The sequence below is a fragment of the Silene latifolia genome, chromosome Y, assembly GCF_048544455.1.
Source record: "Silene latifolia isolate original U9 population chromosome Y, ASM4854445v1, whole genome shotgun sequence".
NCBI classification, from domain to species: Eukaryota; Viridiplantae; Streptophyta; class Magnoliopsida; order Caryophyllales; family Caryophyllaceae; genus Silene; species Silene latifolia.
In genome coordinates, this window is record NC_133538.1 from 177,508,585 (window position 1) to 177,532,395 (window position 23,811).

The window sequence follows — 23,811 nt, forward strand, 5'->3', positions numbered from 1 at the left end:
TTGGATTCTTAGGTGTTGTTGGCATTGATGTATCTTATCTCAGTACTGACCTTGTGTGGTTGTCTTGTTGTTTTATGTGTCTGCCGTGATCCCTTATGGTGAGCAGTCTGTCTTAATAGGTGTTGATGTCGTTGATAGCTGGTGTCCGGGCTGGGATGAGTCTTCACGAGATTTGATAGCATTACTGGATAGTCATTGAGTTGTATCTTTCATATCGTCAGTTGGTTTAAATCACTTGTAATGTATCATAATAGTTCTTTTATCGACATTTGATTATTACAGTCCTCGGGTAACCGAGATGGTAATGCCCTTATATGCTAAGGAATGGTTATGAGAAACGTGATAAAAGCTTGCTTGATAGAGATATGAAAGTGATCATGTTAGTGTTTGCTTCAGGTCGATAATAACGGTAAGCATATATGAGTTATAATTCCTTTTATAGCTATAAATATGATAGTGAAATAATTGTTGAGTTATAATATGAGACATAGCATATAGTAATGCGTATATGCTTTGTTTATTGGTTGAAATTTTCCGCTGCGTGACAATCGATTCATGTAAGATGATTTACTTATGAGTGGATTTGGAATATGATAGATTAATTTGTTATGTAGAGTATACATTATATTTTTATGACATATGAAAGAATGAATTAATGTTAATTATATGTTTCATGTTGATATGAACCCGATTTTAGTAGTAATGTGGTAAGACAAAGTTAAGTATGGTATGATGACGTGATTATGCTTATGAATGACTCGGTAGCATGTGAACCGAGTTGGGTAATTTGTTGTAGCATAGTATGACATAAGCCTTGATTGTTGAGACGATATGGTATGCTTGAGTGATAATGGTAATACGTGAACGAGTGTGATAATTAGTGCCGAATTCCGAACTTAGTTTGGAATCGACACGCGATATTGTTTTTGCAGGATTCTTCGATCTACTTCGTAGTTTTGACCATGTACTTGACCATACTTGACCGAGTGCGAGTGCTTACTAGACCGAGTAGACCTCACTCGATCTCGTTAGGAAGCTATGGCGTCGGGATGTGGAAATTTTTTGTAGATCACGACGAAATAGCGCCTACTCGATCGAGTAGAGGGCACTCGATCGAGTACCCTAGACACTCGATCGAGTAGGCTACAGTGCAGAAGTTCTTACGGGTTTCATAGAACCCTCACTTTTCTCATTCCTTTTATTCCATCTCCTTTATTTCGAAACCCTAAGCCTAAATTCCTCTCAAAAGCTCTTCTCATCTTGTGTTGGTAGTGATTCTTGGGGTTGTTTTTGCTTGTTAGTTTTGTTCTTTTACTTGCCTATTTAATCAAGGTATGATCTTTCCTCTATTTACATGTTTTTATTGCTTTAAATTTGTTGGAATGAAGGTGTAATCTGAAAATTTCGATTCATATGGATAGATTATTGCTTTTAATTGTTGTAATATGATTCACATGCCTTCTTTTCTTGATTGTTGGTGATTAATTGCTGTAAAATAGATTGGAAATCACGAAATTTGGGGGCCGAAATTTCTAGGGTTATGAAATCAAAAAAATTATTTTGATTGTGTTACATTGATTAGATGATGGAATTGAGTACTATACATTGTTTATATCATGTGGAAGAATGAATTTTGATGATTTTCACCTTAAAAAGTTGCCTTAAAACTCCGTCTTAAAAGTGCCCTAAATTGAAATTCGTCTTCTATATTTGAAATTTGGTGCTGAATATGAATGTTTAGGTAAGGGATAAACTTCAATATGATAGTGGTAATGTTAATTGATGGGGAATATGTCAAATTTGTTACAGCTGTAGAGACCGTCTGACAAGCCTAATTGAATTGTTTTGTGTCTAATAACGAAAGTTGATGATGATATGTTCTAAATTACTTTTCTATGAGCATGCACAAGTACCTCACATGTTATTAAAAGTGTGTATGGAGTAACATTGAATCATGCTAGGATGTTAGAATTGGTTGGGTATGTGTGTTCGCCATGATAAACTTTTCACAACTATTGAACATGAGTGGCTATAAACTGAGTTTGCATATCAAATTGGGATTTCGTTGGTGACGTGTGTACTTAGCTTCGCATTCAAAGTTCAAATGTATGAATTATGTGCTTCACATGCCTATACAAATTTGTTTAAGTTATATGCTGAAACAGATGCCGAGACCGAACGTAGGGACCCGTCAGAGTAAACGGGGAAGGGTGACACAACCTGAGATTGGGGAGGGGAGTGGACCCGTGGTGCCCGCGGTACCGGAATACCCTTCGATTGTGATTGTAGATTTCAAACAAAGGGAGCGTTTTGTAGGTTTGCAAAAACGCAAAATGAGGCCAACGAGGTGTGTGGATACCACACTTCTGACTGATTTGGGAATAGAGACGGATGTCCGTCACATATTCGAGACTTTGGGTTTTACGGGGTTGTATAGGCTGAGGAAAAATTCCTACCCTTTTCTTACTTTGGAGTTTATGAGCTCCTTTAGCTATGACCCAGCTGCCCAGACCGTTGAGTTTCGGTTGATGAACACCAGTTTCTTGCTTACTATGGACCTTTTTGCTTCTCACCTTGGGTTGGCCAAGCCTCCCAAGGACTCTATCACCGATATCCCTGCTGAGTGCGGTGTCTGCCGCCTAATGCCTTGTCTTACGGGGAAACCAGCTCCCACCTCAAGCAACATGCTGATTAATGATGTTCAGCATGTCACATTGAGGATCTTCCTCCGTTCTCTCTCGAACCTGCTTTATGATAGACCGGATATCAGTAAACTGAACAACCATGAGGTGTTGCTTCTGATGTCCTACCTCAACCTGGAGCGGGCCAGGAAAGTGGTCTTTAATGCTCCTGCTATCGTCTGCGCTAGCCTTGCTTTGATGGCTACTGCCTCTTCCCGGTACCTGAGTTGTGGCGCTATCGCCACTCGGTTAGCTGAAAAGCTAACCTCCTTTGAGGCTTCTTCGGAGTATGTGCCTCTGGCTACACCGGTGCCTACGATGGACCATGACTACTATCTCGACCTGAAATGGTTGAGAACTTTGGCCGACGGTAGCCTAGCCTGGAGAGTGTGGGGGATGAGTTGGATGGGGATCCCGGCTCCTGAGCACCTTCCACCGACCGAGCCGTTAGAGCCGGTGGTGACAGCTGTTGACTCCGACGAGGAGGAGGAGGATGATGACATGCCCCGCCAGTTGCAGACCTACCTCATCAATGACACGATTCTCGAGGTAATGCCCGAGCCGAGGAAGGGGGAGAATGCGATGGTAGCGGAGGTGAGGCCTAGGTTGGGGAGAGGACCCCGTAGAGTGAGAGAGAGGACCGCTGAGACCAGACCACGGCCGGTAGCACCACCACAGCAACACCCTTTTCCGTGCTACCCCTACCTTGACACCCCGGAGACGCGATCGAGTTACTTGGCAGATAGAGTGTCATCTACCTTGACACTCAGGAATATGCACGAGATGGCGTACACTCAGAGGATTGGGACCGAGGGACCGCATCCGGTTTGGTGGAGTGGTGTTGGGGACTATAGTGGGGTTTTCTACTCTTACGGGGTGGATCAGTCAGCTTGGGAGACGCCTCAGTCTTTTCCCTACGGTGGTTTGACCCCATGGCACGTAGGTCCGGGAAATGGAGCGGGAGTTGATGCAGGTATTGGGTCATCGGGAGCGAGGACTTCGGGAGGCGATGATGGTGGTGATGAGGTGATGGAGGAGGAGCAGCAGCAGCAGGAGTGATACTCCTATTTCTTTATCCTAGTTATGATCGTGATGTTGGATGTTGGTAGTTGTCGGTTGTTAGAACTTTTATTTGCGGATTTGTATGCTTGACCATAAGGCCGGATTTACTTGTATGACTTTGTTGCAGGATTCTGTGAGTCGGGAGGTCATTCCGACTCAAGTTATGTGACGATTTTATGTATATAAATGTGGTTTATGACAGGTTTTTTAAGGAGTTTGACCTGTAGGTACTCGACAGAGTACCCTATACTCGGTCGAGTAGCTACAGGTATGACAGAACTGATGCATTCTGATCTCAAGGCTACTCGATCGAGTAGCCAAGACACTCGATCGAGTAGCAGGGCACTCGATCGAGTACCACTACATACTCGATCGAGTTGCACTGTTACAGGAACTTCTGAAAAATTAAAATTGTTTAATTGTTATATAATTGCATGTTTGATGTTTAACATGATTATTAGTGAGTAGTAACATGTTCGGACCGTTCAATTCATATGTTGGAAGTCGTGCCTAGTTTTAGAGGCGTATTTGCTTTGAATAGTGGAGTTGTAATTATTCTAATTGCATTCATTTTACATCCGTTTAGTCTGCAAGTTATATTTCACCGAATTCAATATATATATACAAATTCAAATGAAATGCTTACACGTGCTTGACGATTACTAGTTGTCCGAATAGGGTTGTATGTATCGTTGTGATTGACTAGTTGTACGAGTAATATGAGTAATGTCAACAATAAATAATATGGTTTTAATTTATGTCACGATACAAGTAATAGGTACTATGTGTAGGAATTTGGTGGTGAACTTCGGGGACGAAGTTCCTTTTTAGAGGAGAAGAGTAATGTCGCAAAATAAAAAGGCTGATTTTGAGACTATGTTGTTGTTCGTTTATAATGTCTTGTTGATTAGTTGCAAAGTTTTCTTTTACCTTGGCCACATTGATTGTATGAAGTTGTAATTAGTTACTTTAGTTCGTCGAGTAATTCATACGTTGAAGTGAAAATTGATAGCATGTTTAAAAGTTGGTCGTGAAGAGATAGTTGTGGTGCAATGTGTCGTGGTAGAATTGCGTTGTTGAGTAACATAGTGGTATAGTCGTGCGGCATGAAGTTGATATGAGATATGTTTCGTATTGATAGTTGTTACTAGTGAATGGAGTAATCCCGTAATATGACGGCGATCGTTGTTGGTGTTGGTTTGCATTGCAAGGTCGGTGTTTTAGACGATAGTTTGTAAGAGCCGATATACATATACATATATTTGGAACGTTAGATAATGATGATGATGACATGGGGGATGGTGTTTCAGGGGAGTAGGTGATTTGTGTCGGAAGAATAGTGATGTCGTGTTTTCCCGTGTCTTGTGCGTTGAGTTAGGTGAGTTGAACTTCGGGGACGAAGTTCTTTTTAAGGGAGGAAAACTGTAATAACCGCCCTTTTAGGGACCCTTTGACCAGCGTTGACTGACCTTGGGAGCGGGAATAGTTCTTAGAAGTGCGTGCCATTATGAGTTATGAGTGGTACTCGATAGAGTAGAGGCTACTCGATCGAGTAGCGTGGTTACTCGATCGATTAGGGGGTCACTCGATCGAGTATGTGGGGTACTCGATCGAGTATCGGGTTTTCAGCGATGGTTTTTAATCGCGTTTCGTTAAATATGGAAATCATTTCCGCCTCATTCCTTCTATCCTCTAGTCGCCCCTTTCCCTTCCCTTCACCATAAAACCTCCATGGAAGCCTTTTGAAGGTCCTTGTGCCTTAAGAGAGCATAGCTTGAGTCGGGGTAGCGGTCTTTTGCCGGGTTTCTCCTTGTAGGTATGTTGTCATCATCATCCGTATCCTTGTCTTTACAATTAGGGTTTGCTTGATAGTAATAGATGATTGTGTTGTGGTTATAGGCTTTGCTTGATTGCTGGATATGTCGTATGTTGGCGTGGATTGGTTGCAGTTGCTTAAAGGTAGGGTTTCCCTACTCAGTATTAATTACATAATGTGTGGTGATTGTGCTGTAGTTAGTGATTGTTGATTGATTCAGACGGTTGTTGATGTTGTATTGTGATTGCTGATTGTTTGTCTCTGGTTCTCGAGATGCGTTCTCGGCTGAGTGGAGTCACTTGCGGGAGTGGCTTCACGCCCTAGTTTTGTAACACCCCCTCATACCAAGGTACCTTGCCAAGGACTACCCTAGCATGAAAGGCTGTTACCATCTCGGTTTCCCGAGGTTAGTATATCAAAGTTACAAATTCCAAACAACATTTATTAAAGTATAAAAGTTAAAGATTACATTATCTCAGACCAACTCAAAATAAACGTACAATGTCTCAATACAAATGAAATCCAAGACATCTAAACTCATAACAACGGAAGCTAGACTTGACGTGATGACTCCCATGACCGTCCCATAGCTAAACATCTCGCATTACTGTCACACACCGCTCACCATCCCCGAATGGATCACCGCAGTTTTACAAAACAACAACACGGGGTCGGGCTTCTACTCAATCAATATAAGACAACAACAAGACAACCAAATTTGACCATCGATCTCACACAAGAAATCGACTACACACCGAAGTGTGTAGCCCCGCCAGATTACCCATCGCAACAGGTAATCCTCGCCCGATGGGTGACCGCAGCCCATCCCCACCTAGTCCAGCTCATCAACGAGCGACTAACAATCCCTGTCCCTTAATGTGCACATCCCCTCCCGTGGCGGGTTCCACGGAGGGCGAACTAGGGTGTGAAGCCACTCCCGCAAGTGACTCCACCACAATCACAATCACATGACATCACAGCCATCTCAATCCCCTCACACCAACATCGTCACAACAATCTCCATACTCCGATGATCAACAGATAACAATAATCACAACAAACATGTCTTACAAAGAACAGTAAACTGAGTAGGGAAACCCTACCTTTTCGCAATCCGCTTACGCTGCAATCAACCATACAAATGCATAACAAATACCACATCGTCACCTACAACAACAATCACATAGTTCCAATCACTAACTGCAAAACCCATTTCCCCCAATTCATGATCAAAGACAAACCCTAAATATCAATCATTGAATATAAGGATGGGGACTTACCGAAGATGAATCAAAGGAAAGAATACAATTGCTATGATCACCCAAAGGAGAGATTCAGAGATGATTAGAGCGTCGTAGGATGTTTTAGGTTTTGTAAATTGTAAATAGAAACTGTTTATCGTAATATATAACGCCCTAACCATTCCCAAATAAAACTGCAGAAATAATACTCGACGGACCGGGTACTCGGTCGAGTATAGAGCATACTCGGCCGAGTATCCTCTACTCGGTCGAGTATCCTCTACTCGGTCGAGTATTCCTCATACTCGGCCGAGTATTCCTCGGCTTTCCAAACAGAATACACTTTTAACATTACTCGGCCGAGTAGGCACTACTCGGTCGAGTACTTAACTTATAAAAATCCGTAGTGTTACAATCTTCCCCCCTTAAAAAGAACTTCGTCCCGAAGTTCACACTCTACTATAAAACAAAGCACAACACTACGCCACAAGACTATACCAACCACATATAACAACACCAAGGAACTATACAAGTCACCACAAAATCATTATCCCGACTCAAAGCAAAACAACAAACAAAACGAAACACGACCGCGAAGTTCCAACCCAACCTATAAAACATGGACACTTAACACCAACTCCACAAACCACTCTTCCTTCCACAACATAGCTCACGATATCGTCTCAACTATAGCATAGGCTCTCAATACTGACTCCATAACATTACCCAATAACCACAATATAATGTTGCCAACCTTGTATTACTTCCATAACACTCAATAGCACTCAATCCACAAAAGAAGATCAATCATCAAAACGGAATGTTACATTCTACCACTCTTAAAAAGGAACTTCGTCCTCGAAGTTTACTCACACTCATCCACATCATCATCCAGCTGCCAAAACTCTCGAACTCATAAATATCATCATCCACTTTTATCAACACTATCAAAAATTCTCACACTCCTAAACATCGAACTACTACAAGCATAATATTACGACATGCACAACCCTCAAACGCTCTTTGCCGCATCCTACTCCTCTTAAGACACATGTTACGTCCTCGTAACTCACTAATACTAGATCTTTAGCTATACCTCTCATTATTTTCAACACCACCACATGTGAAAGATACCCACTTATAATCTAACACTTACTATATCCAAGGCTCTCTTACTTAAACAGTTCTCATACCTCAACTCATTCTGCACTCCATCTAACCAATGCCACACAATCCTGATCATAACAAACACTCTAACTCTTCCACATTACCGCAACACGACATACCTCTCTATATAAACTATATAAAACTCTTATCGCCAAAAGCATAATTCACGATCCACACTTGTTACATACACTCACACTAGATCCTCAAGTTCCTTTCTTTCATTACCGCAAGACTCATACATAACTTAACACGACCCTAAATACCCAACACCCTACACTCACTGTCTCAACAAAGGATTATGAACCATCTGCATATATCAGATCATTATACCACACATGTTCTACGAAAGCCTCATCTAGAACAAGATCAAAATTACTGTAACAGCCTATCACAACTGTGTCCCATCAACGGAATATCACTATACCATGATAACAACGAAAACATATACAACTCTCTTTCATATCATACTCTACCCTAATTCCCAAACCGAAACTCGTAAGAAACATCAACAAACAAAACAACGGTCTACATGTCTAACCGAAATTCACAAGAAACAACAAGAATAAAACAACAATCTATGCATAACCGGTCTGTACTTTCAAAACTCAAATCGTAACCGCCCGTATACTCCACCACAACCGTGACGGCTTCGAACACCGCCAAAGAATAAAGCACACATGGCAGTCGCGAAAAATGCCCGCATCACAACACAAAGTACCGTGCCTTGGATCACCACCCGAGGCACAATACCCACATCGATAAACATCACACCCACATATAATTCCCATAAACACTGACTCAGTATGACATTTCGAACAAGAAAACTCTTTCAAAACCGTTTTACTAGATTATAACACAACATATTATACGGAATAAACATACAAGAATCTCATGCCTATCATCCATACCTTTTCACGGAATAAACATGTATCATCAATACACATACGATTTTAACTATCCATGCCAGATCAACCGAATTATTACCTTTTGAACCTCATTCCATTAGATTGTCGTACCCAACATCTATCACAACCATTCATATAACAACTTAAAGACTATCACACCCTACATTTCTCGTGAGGTCGAACCTCACACAAACATTTATACACATCATAGACCCATAATCACATCCAACTAGTCAATCCCGATCACGTAAGTTACCACTTGACAATGAATATATCTTATCCGACTTAACTCGTGCCCTTCATAACATATCTTCGTTTACACACAATTATCACCACCCGGCGAACGTAGCCATATTATCTGTACCCAACTACCAACGAATACCTCATATATCCATACCTTAAACTCCCTCATAACCAAACATTAATCACCTTCACAAAATCAACCTCATTAGAACAACTAACTTCCCCAAAATAACATCATCCTCAACCACTAGTGACAATACTATGACACCAACATTTTTCATGTGACTACTCTCTTACTATCACTTCTTAATATAACAATCCCTTTTCCTCCCTTTGGTTCTCATCCCAAACAACAAACATCAAATATATCAACAAAAATTACCTCAACACTATTTCCAATTCCATCCGTAATTGTATCGTCACCCGACTCACCACCAAAATCTCATATCGTGCAAATTCTTTACCCAACTTTTGCTTTCTTTAATTCCTCGAAATTCATGATTATCATGTTGTCCTGGAACTTCTATATAATCGTAAACTCAAATCCTCATGATAGTATCATACATCTCTACGATTCCTTACTTTTATATCACATATCCTCAAAGGAACATGTTCCTAGTTTTACTCCCCTTATTCTTTTCTTTTACCCTCGACAAACTCCCTTAATAATTCAACTCTTCATTATTTCTATCTAACTCTCTAGTGCTCCGGTTACCTTCACATTGCTCCAAACTCAAATCCCATTATTTTATGTCGATATCGTCTCACTCTTTCTTACCATGGGTCTTCTCTCATTATACTATAACTCCCAATTGTCACTAATCTATCCATAAAATCAACGTTTAAAGTTCAAACAATTGCATCTCCCTTTTTACATCACTAGGAAACCAAAATTCATCTCATACCGTTAGTTGCCCAAAGAATTACTCATTAGACTCACATCGTGAAAATTCCAAATTCCCAAACTTGGTCACTATCTACAAATCTACGTCGCGACATAACTCTATCTAAGTTCACTATATACCCCTCTTCTCCATCCCTCTAAAGAAACCTTTCATTACATATATCCTTAAGCAACACAATGCTAACCGTCTCCCTCTATAAGTCCTTACACATCCCGAAATGTCACACTTACTTTTATACTACTCAATACACGACTATATCACTCATCGTATCTCACAAAACATGCTCTTTACCTCGATTAGCTCATCATTCTTCCCTTTTCTTTTTCCACTATCCTTCACAACCACATTAACACATGTCTTCCTTACCCAACACATATCCCTCATAAGCCATCATTCTCCATGTCATACCTTCCGGTAACTTACGTATCAAGACCGTCTCACATATAAAAGAATGCGTTAAGACTCAAAACATACATGTGTATATACCCTACGACTCAAAACAATGAAAAACATAGCCACCGGCTCAAAACAAGAGTAAAAACATAGCCACCGACTCAAAGTGGCCGCCCAACGAGGTACTCGGTCGAGTACATAACATACTAGGTCGAGTACAAGGTACTCGGTCGAGTAACTATATTACTAGGTCGAGTTTTCGACTCCGTAAGCAACTCAATTGCCGCGAAGGATTACTCGGTCGAGTATTGGGAATACTCGGCCGAGTAGACCTTACTCGGTCGAGTATAAGACTACTCGGCCGAGTCCACGACTCCGCACGCTAAACAGTATTATCACGGAGAGATTACTCGGCCGAATATGGAATACTCGGTCGAGTATAAAAGACACTCGGCCGAGTAGGGACTACTCGGTCGAGTATCGCCAGATTCTCAAAGACCGTCCAGTTTTCGTAAAACAGTCATATCTCACTCGTTACTTGGTCAATCTGGGCGTGTGACCTATCGTTAGAATCGTAAGTGGACAAGCTATCACCTCAACTTGGAATCACAGCAATATCATTTCTAGAACTCGACTTATGACAGTTTTAAGACAACCCTTCCAAACATCGGTTTGTATACAACTCAAAATTCCTTAACAAAACAACTTAAACATGCATAAAACAAATAATAACAACCCAATACTTCTAAAAACCAGTACATATGTGAACGTTTACCATACCCACATCAAAATTAAACACAATATTCATATGCATAGACGGAAGACCTTAATCACATGCTACTACCAACAACCAACATTAACATCATCATGATTATATACGCATGTATCACTACCCTTTTGAAAGCCACATAATAAACATTTAACATGCCAACATATTTCATACCAAATCCGTTTCAACAAGTTTCACCACGTCTTACACATGTTTCCACACATCTCACTTCCATTCACATGATTCAACCATTCAAGTTCCACATGCCACACACACGCAACGAAAAGACTCACAACAAATTCCCCCTGGTGACCGGCTTGAGATTGTGAGGGCCATAGTGCGACTTCGGGACGTCTCCCAAGTCTTTGCGGTAGCTCCAAACAACTCTCCCCGGGTTCATTTTATTTTGACTCTCTAAGTTCATTGAGTTCATTAGTTTTAGGTGCCGGAATCGTCGGCTCTGATACCACTTTGTAACACCCCCTCATACCAAGGTACCTTGCCAAGGACTACCCTAGCATGAAAGGCTGTTACCATCTCGGTTTCCCGAGGTTAGTATATCAAAGTTACAAATTCCAAACAACATTTATTAAAGTATAAAAGTTAAAGATTACATTATCTCGCACAACTCAAAATAAACGTACAATGTCTCAATACAAATGAAATCCAAGACATCTAAACTCATAACAACGGAAGCTAGACTTGACGTGATGACTCCCCATGACTGTCCCATAGCTAAACATCTGCATTACCTGTCACAATCTGCTCACCATCCCCGAATGGATCACCGCAGGTTTTACAAAACAACAACACGGGGTCAGTTCTACTCAATCAATATAAGACAACAACAAGACAACCAACCATCGATCTCACACGAATCGACTACACACCGAAGTGTGTAGCCCCGCCAGACATTACCCATCGCAATGTAATCCTCGCCGCTGATGGGTGACCGCACCCATCCCCACCTAGTCCAGCTCATCAACGAGCGACTAACAATCCCTGTCCCTTAATGTGCACATCCCCTCCCGTGGCGGGTTCCACGGAGGGCGAACTAGGGTGTGAAGCCACTCCCGCAAGTGACTCCACCACAATCACAATCACATGACATCACAGCCATCTCAATCCCCTCACACCAACATCGTCACAACAATCTCCATACTCCGATGATCAACAGATAACAATAATCACAACAAACATGTCTTACAAAGAACAGTAAACTGAGTAGGGAAACCCTACCTTTTCGCAATCCGCTTACGCTGCAATCAACCATACAAATGCATAACAAATACCACATCGTCACCTACAACAACAATCACATAGTTCCAATCACTAACTGCAAAACCCCATTTCCCCCAATTCATGATCAAAGACAAACCCTAAATATCAATCATTGAATATAAGGATGGGGACTTACCGAAGATGAATCAAAGGAAAGAATACAATTGCTATGATCACCCAAAGGAGAGATTCAGAGATGATTAGAGCGTCGTAGGATGTTTTAGGTTTTGTAAATTGTAAATAGAAATCGTTTATCGTAATATATAACGCCCTAACCATTCCCAAATAAAATCCGCAAAAATAATACTCGACGGACCGGGTACTCGGTCGAGTATAGAGCATACTCGGCCGAGTATCCTCTACTCGGTCGAGTATCCTCTACTCGGTCGAGTATTCCTCATACTCGGCCGAGTATTCCTCGGCAGAAGCCAAACAGAATACACTTTTAACATTACTCGGCCGAGTAGGCACTACTCGGTCGAGTACTTAACTTATAAAAATCCGTAGTGTTACAAGTTTTGCCCTTCGTGGAACCCGCCACGGAAGGGGATGTGCACATTAATGGGACAGGGTTATCGCTCGGTATGATGAGCGAAGATTTGGTGGGTACGGCTGCGGTCCCCCACTGGTAAGGCTGGTCCAGTGGACAGTCGGTGACGGAGATTGATCGGTGTGGGCGTGCTTGTGTGTGACTGATTGTGTTGTATTGGATTCTTAGGTGTTGTTGGCATTGATGTATCTTATCTCAGTACTGACCTTGTGTGGTTGTCTTGTTGTTTTATGTGTCTGCCGTGATCCCTTATGGTGAGCAGTCTGTCTTAACAGGTGTTGATGTCGTTGATAGCTGGTGTCCGGGCAGGGATGAGTCTTCACGAGGTTTGATAGCATTAGTGGATAGACATTGAGTTGTATCTTTTATATCGTCAGTTGGTTTAAATCACTTGTAATGTATCATAATAGTTCTTTTATCGACATTTGATTATTACTGTCCTCGGGTAACCGAGATGGTAATGCCCTTATATGCTAAGGAAGGCCTAGTTAAGGCTCCTCTGGATATAGGTGTGTTACAAGAAGTGCCACACATACCTGCACGAATAGCCAGATGGATACGCCCCAATGGCCAAAAAAAGACTCACCTTGAGAACCTTCGGAAAAATGCAGAACAGAAACTCAGAAAGTACTTGAGAAACATGAGTTTCCTCTAAGGACATATATAAAGAAAGAGCCATTTAAACATCAACACTCACATTTTTAGTAGATTCAATGGAACAAAGGGTAAGATGATTTGTTATCTTCTGATATGCACATTCATCCTTCTCTCTCTACTGCATACAAATGCCATCAAGAACTAGCACCTTCCCATAGCTTGATGACTGCATAAAATTAATAATAGTTTACTATAAATTTACAAAACAATAAGCAATACAAATAACTGTATAGAAATAGAGACAAAACCCAAAAGCATACATAAATGAACTACCCAACCACATCTATTTCATTTAGCATCCAGAAAGCGATGAATCATTACAAAATGATGAGATCAGGGGAATTATGTAGTACCTTAGCTGCCATTTTCATCCCTCGGTTCACAAGATCAGGGGAATTATGTAGTACCTTAGATACAAGTAGTTAACTTTTAATTTCGAAGAAATACTTTGTTAATCTGGAGATATTTATTAGAATGTCCTCTGCACAAAAGAATGTGCACAAGTAATGTTTTTACTGGTGTGCTCGTTGTGCATATGCAAATATAATGTGAATAAACTCCATGAATTGACACCAAATTTCCACACATAAAAGAAAGATGAACGAAAAAGAAAACCAATCTGACCTGAATATTATATATAACGCAATTTACTGATATTTACCAAGCCCTCAACCTATCTGTCAAATGACTTCTAGCCTGCTCATCAATAAAATTTAGGCAGCATCAGTATCATATAATTTCAAATCACATCAATTAATTGGTCCCCTGAACCAATTTTAAGGTATTCCGGACCCTTAAGTAACTAATCCGAAAAGAATAGCTGAAGCAATTGAGAAAAAGGCTTGCAATGCCTTTCTTCTGAAGGTATCATAATGTTACCCACTCCGTCCTAATTAATAGTTACGTATGTTTAAATTTTCCGTCACAAAAACAGACAATAGATAACTATTCATTAGGATTTAGGACGTAGGTAGTAGTATTTGTTTTCTTTAGAATGCCACCATCTTTTGCTTTGGAACACATTAGTTGACTCAATAAACAGAAATCACAAACTCTTGTTTAAGACTGTCTTAACTCCCAAGTTAAGACGACACTCGAAACCAATTTAAATAATGTTAAAATATAAAAGGCGTTGTGAGAGGTCTTAGCTTAAGACCGTCTTAAGCAAGACTAAATAGAAATTAGCCTGTATTTATTTGCGATTTGAGAAAGGAACTTGAAAAGAGTAATATAAGCATAACATCTGTTTTAGTCTTGAAAATACAAGTAATCCTTGAAGCACTAAATGTTCACTGGTATTTGCACGTGAGGTGGTGCAGGTATACCTTGCTAAAGTAGTAAGGAATACGCTTCTCTAGCATAGATACATTTTCAAGTACTGGATTTCTCCATTCATTAGCTTCACTAGTTTTCTGCTTATTAGCAAACTTATCCCCTCTTCTGTTTCATTTTCTCGACTCTCAAACATTTGGCTTAGCAATTCTTCCGATATCCCTCCACCTGTGTGCATTATCCTGAAACGACATGCTCACAATCAGTCCTATTTTACTCAGAAAACAACCACTTGGTCATAACTTACCGCAGTATGGCCTTACAGCTTCAAAAACCTCCCCATATTTTTATCATAGCTTATTGTAATATGGCCTTACCAAAACTCGATGATGGTAGAATGTAGATACTTCCGGATAGACTATGTTCACTACTCACTAGGCCTTTTAAATCAAATAATTATACAAGTATTATCATTCTTATGTGAATTGTGATTCATTACCTGAATTCCAAATTTGCAAGCTGCACAGAGTCTCCTATATTATCCTTTGCTAAGTGAACAGTAATTCCGATGTGACCTCCAGCAGGTGTAAAATTCACAGAGTTTGAAAGAAAATCAGCTAGGATTTGTTGAAGCCTTAGGCTATCCCCATATAGGGTTTCCTTCAAACTCTGGTTTCTAGAATCATTAGCTATTTGAATCACTGGTATTGCCCTAAAGTAGTAAGGAATACGCTTCTCTAGCGTAGATACATTTTCAAATTTCTGTAGATACACTTCTTTATATTGCTTGATACACTCATTTAGCTTGCTAGATGCATATCTCTCGCAACCTATATACACTCTTATACCTTTCTAAAAACACATCTATGACATTCTAGAATGCTAGATACAATCCTTTAGATTTCTAGATACACTCATTTACCTTGTTAGATACACTTCTTTACCTTGCTAGATACATATCTATAGAATGCTAGATACTCTTCTTTAGAATGCTAGATACACTTCTTTAGAATGCTAGATACACTCATTAGTTTGATTATAGTCTTTGCATCCGAAACTACTACAAACATGTAGATTTAATTGTTTAATTAGGAATTCTCAATTTAAACAGAACAAAATTCATCACTTCTTAGATACTAGAACATACGACATGTTAAAATGCTCTACTATTTACGGTCTATATAAGAAATAGATAAGGGTAATAATTTCATTTATTTTTTTCAAAATATTATAGATAAATAATATACAAGGATAATTGAACGGAAATATAGTACTCCGTCTGCCTATTTAATTTTCATACATTTGTTCAGAATTTGACTCGCATTTATTGAATAAATGTATGACAATGAATTGAGTGGAGGGAGTAACTAAGATTATATTGTATTAACGTAATAATAAATGAAACATTGGAATATTGAAATCAATAGAGTATGCAAGGTATAAACCTGCAACTGTAGTCATACTGACAGTAACAAAAACTACAGACTTCTTCCTGTAAAGTGGCTACTCTAAACTATGCATATCAAAGCCTCCCCTAGGTTGACAACATTATGGAAAATTTAGTCTAAAACATCTCAAGAATGAATTCTGTGGGCAGATAAAGACAAATTGTGATGGAATAGAGGTAATGATCAGCAATGAAGAATCAGGAATTGCAGATCTCAGAACTGTACAAACCAATGTTCTTTTTCCGGAACTACAATCACTGAAGCTAATTCATTTGAATAAGATGATAAATATAATCGATCATCGTTTACCTGTTGATTTTCCTAATTTGCAACATCTAACAGTTCTCTTGTGTCCAAGCTTGAGAATGCAACAACTTGCATCCAGAAGGAACAACTTGCAACCCAAAATGCTATTTGATACGTTCCCGTCAACGCAGTCATGCGGTATCATGAATTAATACTCCAGATACACAAGTGGATTTGTGTATCTTGTAGTACTGGCTTGTGTATCTACGGTCATATATTATGCAACCACCACTGACCAACCGTACCCACAACTAACACCTGACCCACCACGCAACACCGTCCAATAACTTCACCCATGAACCATTAACACCAACCCCTCAACGAGGCCGGTGAAGGAACCGTACCCACAACTAAACCACCGCGTCACCATACTTCAAAATTTCTTCTGAGTGCTAGATCTACAAAAAAGGAAGTAGAATTTCATAAAACTAACTATGCAGGCGATGTAATCGGGAAATTTAGAGTCAAAAAGTGGTCTTCGTCACCATTGTCGGTAAATCCATGCGAGGTCTCCGGTGAAGGAAGCGATTGAAAAAAAGAGTGGCTTATTGGCGTGGTCAGCGTCGCTGGTGTAGGAGAGAGCCGACTCCGGCGGTCGTCTAGGCTATTGCAGCCGGTGATGGTGGTGGTGGTAGATTAGGGCGAGGGATGGTAAGCGTGGTGTCTGAAACTCTGAATATGTGATTGAAAAAGGACGTGAGAAGGAAAGTCAGAAATTGTGTTTTTTAAGTTAGTTCGTACGGTTTGTACTAAACTCAAGTTCGTACGGGATCTCGCCTATATATAGGGGCGGGGTCAGGTGCGAACCAAGTTTCAATACGAACCATACGAACTAAGACTCGTATACACTGTTAGTCTATCTCACGCAAAACTCAACAAACTTCACCCTTTTCCTTTCTTATTCCCAACCCCACCCCCGACCTCCCTCCACTCTCCTCTCTCCTCTATAATCACTTATCCTCACCTGCTGCCGCCAACGCCAGCACACCACCAACACCAGTGTCGGCGCATCTCTTCGTTTCGTGCGCATCTTCGGTCACCACGAACTTCATTTTTCCTTGCCTTTCCACCACCGTAGAACACCATTAATAACTAATTTTGTTGTCACTGTGTAACACCCCCTCATACCAAGGTGCTTTACCAGGACCACCCTACCATGAAAGTGTGTTACCATCTCAGTTGCCCGAGGTTAGTACATACCAAAAGCGTCTGAACTGAGAACATTTATTAAAGTACTGTAAAGTATAAAGTTTACAACATCCCAAATCCAAATACTGGTTTAACAAAATACAACTCCAAAGTTTAACAATAAAAGGAATCCAATCTAAGACTCAGACGGTGATGCTATGACTGGTGATGGCGATACTCCCAAGACAGTCCCCAAGCTCACACTAGCAATACCTGTCAAGCCTGCTCACCATCCCCGAATGGATCACCGCAGATTCCACAAACAACACGGGGTCGGATACTCAAACATTAAGACAAACAAACGGAGAAATCAACCGATCATCGCAAATTCCCAATCCTCCATTCTCACACAAGAATCGACTACACACCAAGTGTGTAGCCCTGCCAGATTACCCATCGCAATAGGTAATCCTCGCCGCTAGTGGGTGACCGCAGCCGATCCCACCTAGTCCAGCTCCTCAACGAGCGACAACAATCCCTGTCCCTTAATGTGCACATCCCCTCCCGTGGTGGGTTCCACGGAGGGCGAACTAGGGTGTGAAGCCACTCCCGCAAGTGACTCCACCACAATCACAATCACATGATATCACAGCTATCTCAACACCCTCACACCAACATCGTCACAACAATCTCCATACTCCGATGATCAACAGATAACAATAATCACAACAAACATGTCTTACAAGAACAGTAAACTGAGTAGGAAACCCTACCTTAGAAATCAACAGTGGGAAATAACTTGAACACTCAGAAAGGCTCCTCTACGAAGTCTTCTCCTATAACATAATCATATCACACAATTACACATTGCACAACCCCCATAATCCCAATTCCGTAAACATACAGTAAACCCAACGGACACAAATAACGTAGAATAAAACTTACCAACAAGGGGATGAGGATTTGTACGCAAGGACTCCAAAGGTTTCACAAACAACAAGGCTATGGGATGATTAGGGAGTGATTAGGGAGAGATTAGGGTTAACGTAGAAATGATGAAGTTGAAATGATGTTTTGAAAACTGACGCGGGATATAAAATAAATCTTAAACACTCCCTAATCAAACCGTCAAAATAATACTCGCCAGACCGAATACTCGGTCGAGTAAAGTTATACTCGGCCGAGTATCCTCTACTCGGTCGAGTATTCACTATACTCGGCCGAGTATTCACCGGCAGAACTAAAACAACTCACAACAACAGCACTACTCGGCCGAGTAGGCTCTACACGGTCGAGTAGTCGCCAAAGAAAATCCGTAGTGTTACAATCTTCCCCCCTTAAAAAGAACTTCGTCCCGAAGTTCACACTCTACTATAAAACAAAGCACAACACTACACCACAAGACTATACTAACCACATATAACAACACCAAGGAACTATACAAGTCACCACAAAAGTCATTACCCCGACTCAAAGCAAAACAACAAACAAAAAAAAACACGACCGCGACCATCTCCTACCCCCCTAAAAAGATAACGGTTACGTCCCCGTAACCAAACATACCTGATCAAAAAGGTTAGGAAAACGTTCTCGCATAGCTTCCTCGGGTTCCCATGTGGCTTCCTTCACATTATGATTAGACCAAAGGACCTTGAGTAAGACCGTCTCACCATTCCGGGTCTTACGAACCTTGCGATCAAGAATCTCCTTAGGAATCTTGGCGTAGGACAAGGATTCATCAAGCTCGATGTTCTCCATTTCAAGGATATGCGATGGATCGCTCACATACTTCCGAAGTTGAGACACATGAAAAACATTGTATACTCTATCCAAAGCTGGTGGTAACGCTAACCTGTAGGCCACCTCGCCAACACGGTCCAAAATCTCATAAGGACCTATAAACTTTTGGCTTAGCTTACCCTTTTCCTAAACCTCATAACACCTCGCATAGGTGACACTTTTAAAAGAACCTTGTCACCTACCATAAACTCAATGTCCTTGCGGTGTAAGTCAGCGTAGCTCTTCTGACGATCTTGAGCTGCTCTCATCTTTTGCTGAATTAACTGGATCTGCTCAACTATATCTTGAACCAGCTGTGGCCCTAAAACCACCGTCTCAAAACTATCATCCCAACAAACTGGACTTCGGCATTTCCGGCCATACAAAGCTTAAAAAGGTGCCATCCCAATGCTTGTATGATAACTGTTATTGTATGAAAACTCGATCAGATCAAGCCTGTCTTCCCAACTGCCCCCAAAGTCCATAACACATGCCCTCAGCATGTCTTCTAAGGTCTTGATGGTCCGTTCCGTCTGACCATCGGTTGCCGGATGAAAGGCTTTACTCATCTTTAAAGTCGTACCCATCAACTCTTGCAGTTCTTGCCAAAACTTGGATATGAACCTCGCATCACGATCAGAAACGATATCTTTAGGTATACCATGTAACCGAACCACATGCCTCATGTAACCCAATGCCAGCTGCATCTTAGACCAAGTATCTTTCATTGGAACGAAATGGACTGACTTGGTTAACCGATCAATAATCACCCAAATCATGTTGTTACCTTGTTGTGACCTAGGTAACCCCACAATGAAGTCCATGGAGATCGACTCCCACTTCCACTCGGGTATTGTCAAAGACTGAATCTTACCTTGTGGTCTCCTTTGTTCACCCTTGACCTTTTGATAGGTCAAACATCTGGCCACAAACTCAGCTACATCTCTCTTTATGTTTGGCCACCAAAAAGTCTTCTTAAGGTCTCTATAAAGCTTGTCACCACCCGGGTGATTTGAATAGGGAGTGCAATGAGCCTCCGTCAAGATCACTCTCCGCAACTCTGCATCCTCAGGAACACACCATCTCCCATCAAAACGAACACTCCCATCTGAATGGATAGAAAACCTGGAAGCCGTTCCACTCTCTACCTTTGACTTCCACTCCTGAATTTTAGGATCAAGCTCTTTCTTACTTTTAATGTTCTCATACAACTCTGGCTCGATCGTCAAATCCCCGATGGTATCCCCCTCTCGAATCATAAAGATCCCCAAACTAGACATCTCATCCCTCAACTTCAGCAAGGACATAGCTGTACATAGAGAATGAACGCTCTTCCTACTCAATGCATCTGCAACAACATTAGCCTTACCCTCGTGATAGATGATCTCCATATCATAATCTCCAATCAGCTCCATCCACCGTCTCTGTCGCATGTTAAGCTCCTTCTGAGTGTAGATATACTTTAGACTCTTATGATCGAGAAACACCTTAAAAGTTGCTCCATAAAGGTAGTGTCTCCAAATCTTAAGAGCGAACACAACCGCACCCGACTCCGGATCATGAGTAGGGTAGTTCTCCTCATATTGCTTCAAATGCCTCGAAGCATAGGCTATGACTTTCCTCCCCGCATCAAAACACAACCAAGACCATTCTTTGAAGCGTCGGTATATACCTCAAAGTTCTCACAACCCTCTGGCAAGGTTAGGATAGGAGCTGTGGTCAAGCGTTCCTTTAAGGTCTGAAACGCCGTCTCACAACTCTCATCCCAAACAAATCTAACTTCCTTCCTCATCAAGGATGTCATAGGCCGCGCTATGGTAGAGAAATCCTTCACAAATCTCCTGTAGTAGCCGGCAAGGCCTAAGAAACTCCGAATCTCAGCAACATTCTTCGGCGATTCCCACTTGGTAACGGCCTCAATCTTACTAGGATCCACGGATACCCCCTTCTTAGATATTACATGGCCCAGAAAAGCCACTTCCTCTAACCAGAACTCACACTTGGATAGCTTGGCATAAAGCTGATTATCTCTCAAAGTCTGCAGAACTATACTCAAGTGCTCCTCATGCTCTTCCTTAGTCTTAGAATAGACTAAGATATCGTCGATGAAAACAACCACAAGCCTATCCAAAAACGGTGTAAAGATTCGATTCATCAAATCCATAAAAGCTGCTGGCGCATTGGTCAACCCAAAAGGCATCACCACATACTCGTAATGACCATATCGAGATCGGAACGCTGTTTTAGGAATATCCTCATCTGCTATCCTCACCGGTGATACCCCGACCTCGCATCAATCTTGGAAAACACACCTGCTCCACTTAACTCGATCAAACAAGTCATCAATCCTCGGCAACGGATACTTGTTCTTTACATGACCCGATTGAGCTCTCTCGTAATCAATGCACGCCTCATACTCCCATCTTTCTTCTTTACGAAAAGAACTGGAGCTCCCCACGGTGACACACTAGGCCTGATGTAACCCTTGCCTAGCAACTCATGTATCTGCTTTTTCAACTCTGCCAACTCTTTAGGTGCCATACGGTAAGGTGCTTTAGATATAGGACCCGTTCCCGGCTTAAGCTCCACGCTGAAATCAACATCCCTCTTGGGAGGCAAACTCGGTATCTCCTCAGGAAAAACATCTTCGAACTCTCTCACCACGGATATCTCGGAAGTCGTCGGGTGACTCTACTCGGTGATCTCTCACATGACAAAGAATCAAGGGACACTTCTTCCTTAAACATGACTTTAAAGTCATCACAGCTATGAACCTACACTTAGGCTTTACCACAAACCCTCTATAGGACACCCTAACACCCTTGGGACCCTTTAAGGACACCCTCTTTTGCCGATAATCTATCCTGGCATCATACTTACCTAACCAATCCATCCCGACAATCACCTCGAACCCATCCATAGGAAACTCTAACAGGTCTACTGGTAAATCTACCCCTCCAACTACCATGGATACTCCCTTATACAACTTGAGACACGACACAGACTCCCCTGAAGGTATGAATACATCATCTTTTACAACCTCAAACTTCCCTAAACCCAAAGACACAGCATGACTCTTAGACACAAAAGAATGTGTAGCCCCGGAATCAAACAAAACAAAGGACGATACATTATGAACAAGAAAGGTACCGGTAACTACATGAGCATCATCCTTTTCTTCCTACTTGTCCATCATGAAGAGCTTTCCACTGTTTTTCTGTCCTCCACCCTGAACTGAAGCATTAGAGGTACTTGGCTTGGCTGCCGAATCCTGAGTGGTGCTGTTGTTCTGGCGCTGATAAGATCCACCACCACCGTGGTTGTAACCGCCCTGGTTGCCCTGTCCACCTCTGTTGCCCCATGAACCTCCCGGTCGGTTACTAGCAAAACTCTGAGTCGGTCCTAGAGAAAAATTCCCTGACCGAGCTCCTGAACCATTGCCGGGCTTGTAGCTCGTGCATTCCCGTCGTTTGTGGCCTATCCCACCACAGTTGAAGCATGTAAGGTTAGAGTTGTCACTCACACTCCGACCTCCATTCTTTCCCCAGCCACGAGATCCTCCCGAAAAACCAGCTCCCCCAGAAAAATCCTTAGCATGGCTAAAGTTCCCTTTCTTGTTGGCCGACTGACTGTTGTTTCCACCATCAACCTTCCTCTTTTCAGCAACAGTCATCTCATCGATCTCTCTTAAGAGATCTACCATTCTCTCAGCTTGACCCGCTCTCAGGTACACTTCCTTGAGGTCAGTAGCAACCCCAGCTGGCATACGACTCACTATCTTAGCAGATAAACCCCTCTCAAAACGGAGAGCCAAACCTCTCTGTCCTAGCTGCATGTCTTCCACATAACGAGATAGCTCCAAAAACCGATGATAGTAGTCAGTGACCGTCATCTCCTCAGACATGGTGAAGGAATCAAAGTCGAATCTCATCTTGTGTCGGATATGCTCCGGCACAAACAGCTCTCTCATAGCACTCTTCAACCCAGACCAAGGAATAGCTCCTTCCGCCTGGTAAAAAGCTCTAGCATCTTCCTTGACATTTTGCCCCCAAACTGCAGCCTCACCTCTTAGGTAGTACACTACCTGCTCAACAATCATGTCCTCGGGGCACTTAACCATTTCCATGAGAGCTTCAATCTCACGGTGCCACTTCTCGAGTAGCTTTGGTTCACCTACCCCGTCATATGTGGGAGGGTTGAAGCGAGCA

At 41.7% G+C, this 23,811-nt stretch overlaps 1 long non-coding RNA gene across 4 annotated transcripts; it reads right to left on the minus strand.

Annotated features, from left to right (window-relative positions):
• Positions 1-13,533: 13,533 nt before the first annotated feature.
• LOC141626609 (uncharacterized) lies at positions 13,534-17,435 on the minus strand. Of its 4 annotated transcripts, none has more exons than XR_012536204.1 (6): positions 17,182-17,435; positions 16,700-17,094; positions 14,996-15,184; positions 14,295-14,366; positions 13,711-13,836; positions 13,534-13,608 (listed from the first exon to the last, which is right to left on the minus strand). It is a non-coding gene; the product is annotated as an uncharacterized LOC141626609 (long non-coding RNA). The 4 variants fall into 4 exon arrangements; XR_012536205.1 differs by adding an exon at positions 14,024-14,151 and having other exon boundaries at positions 16,700-17,435; XR_012536203.1 differs by having other exon boundaries at positions 16,700-17,435.
• Positions 17,436-23,811: the final 6,376 nt, after the last annotated feature.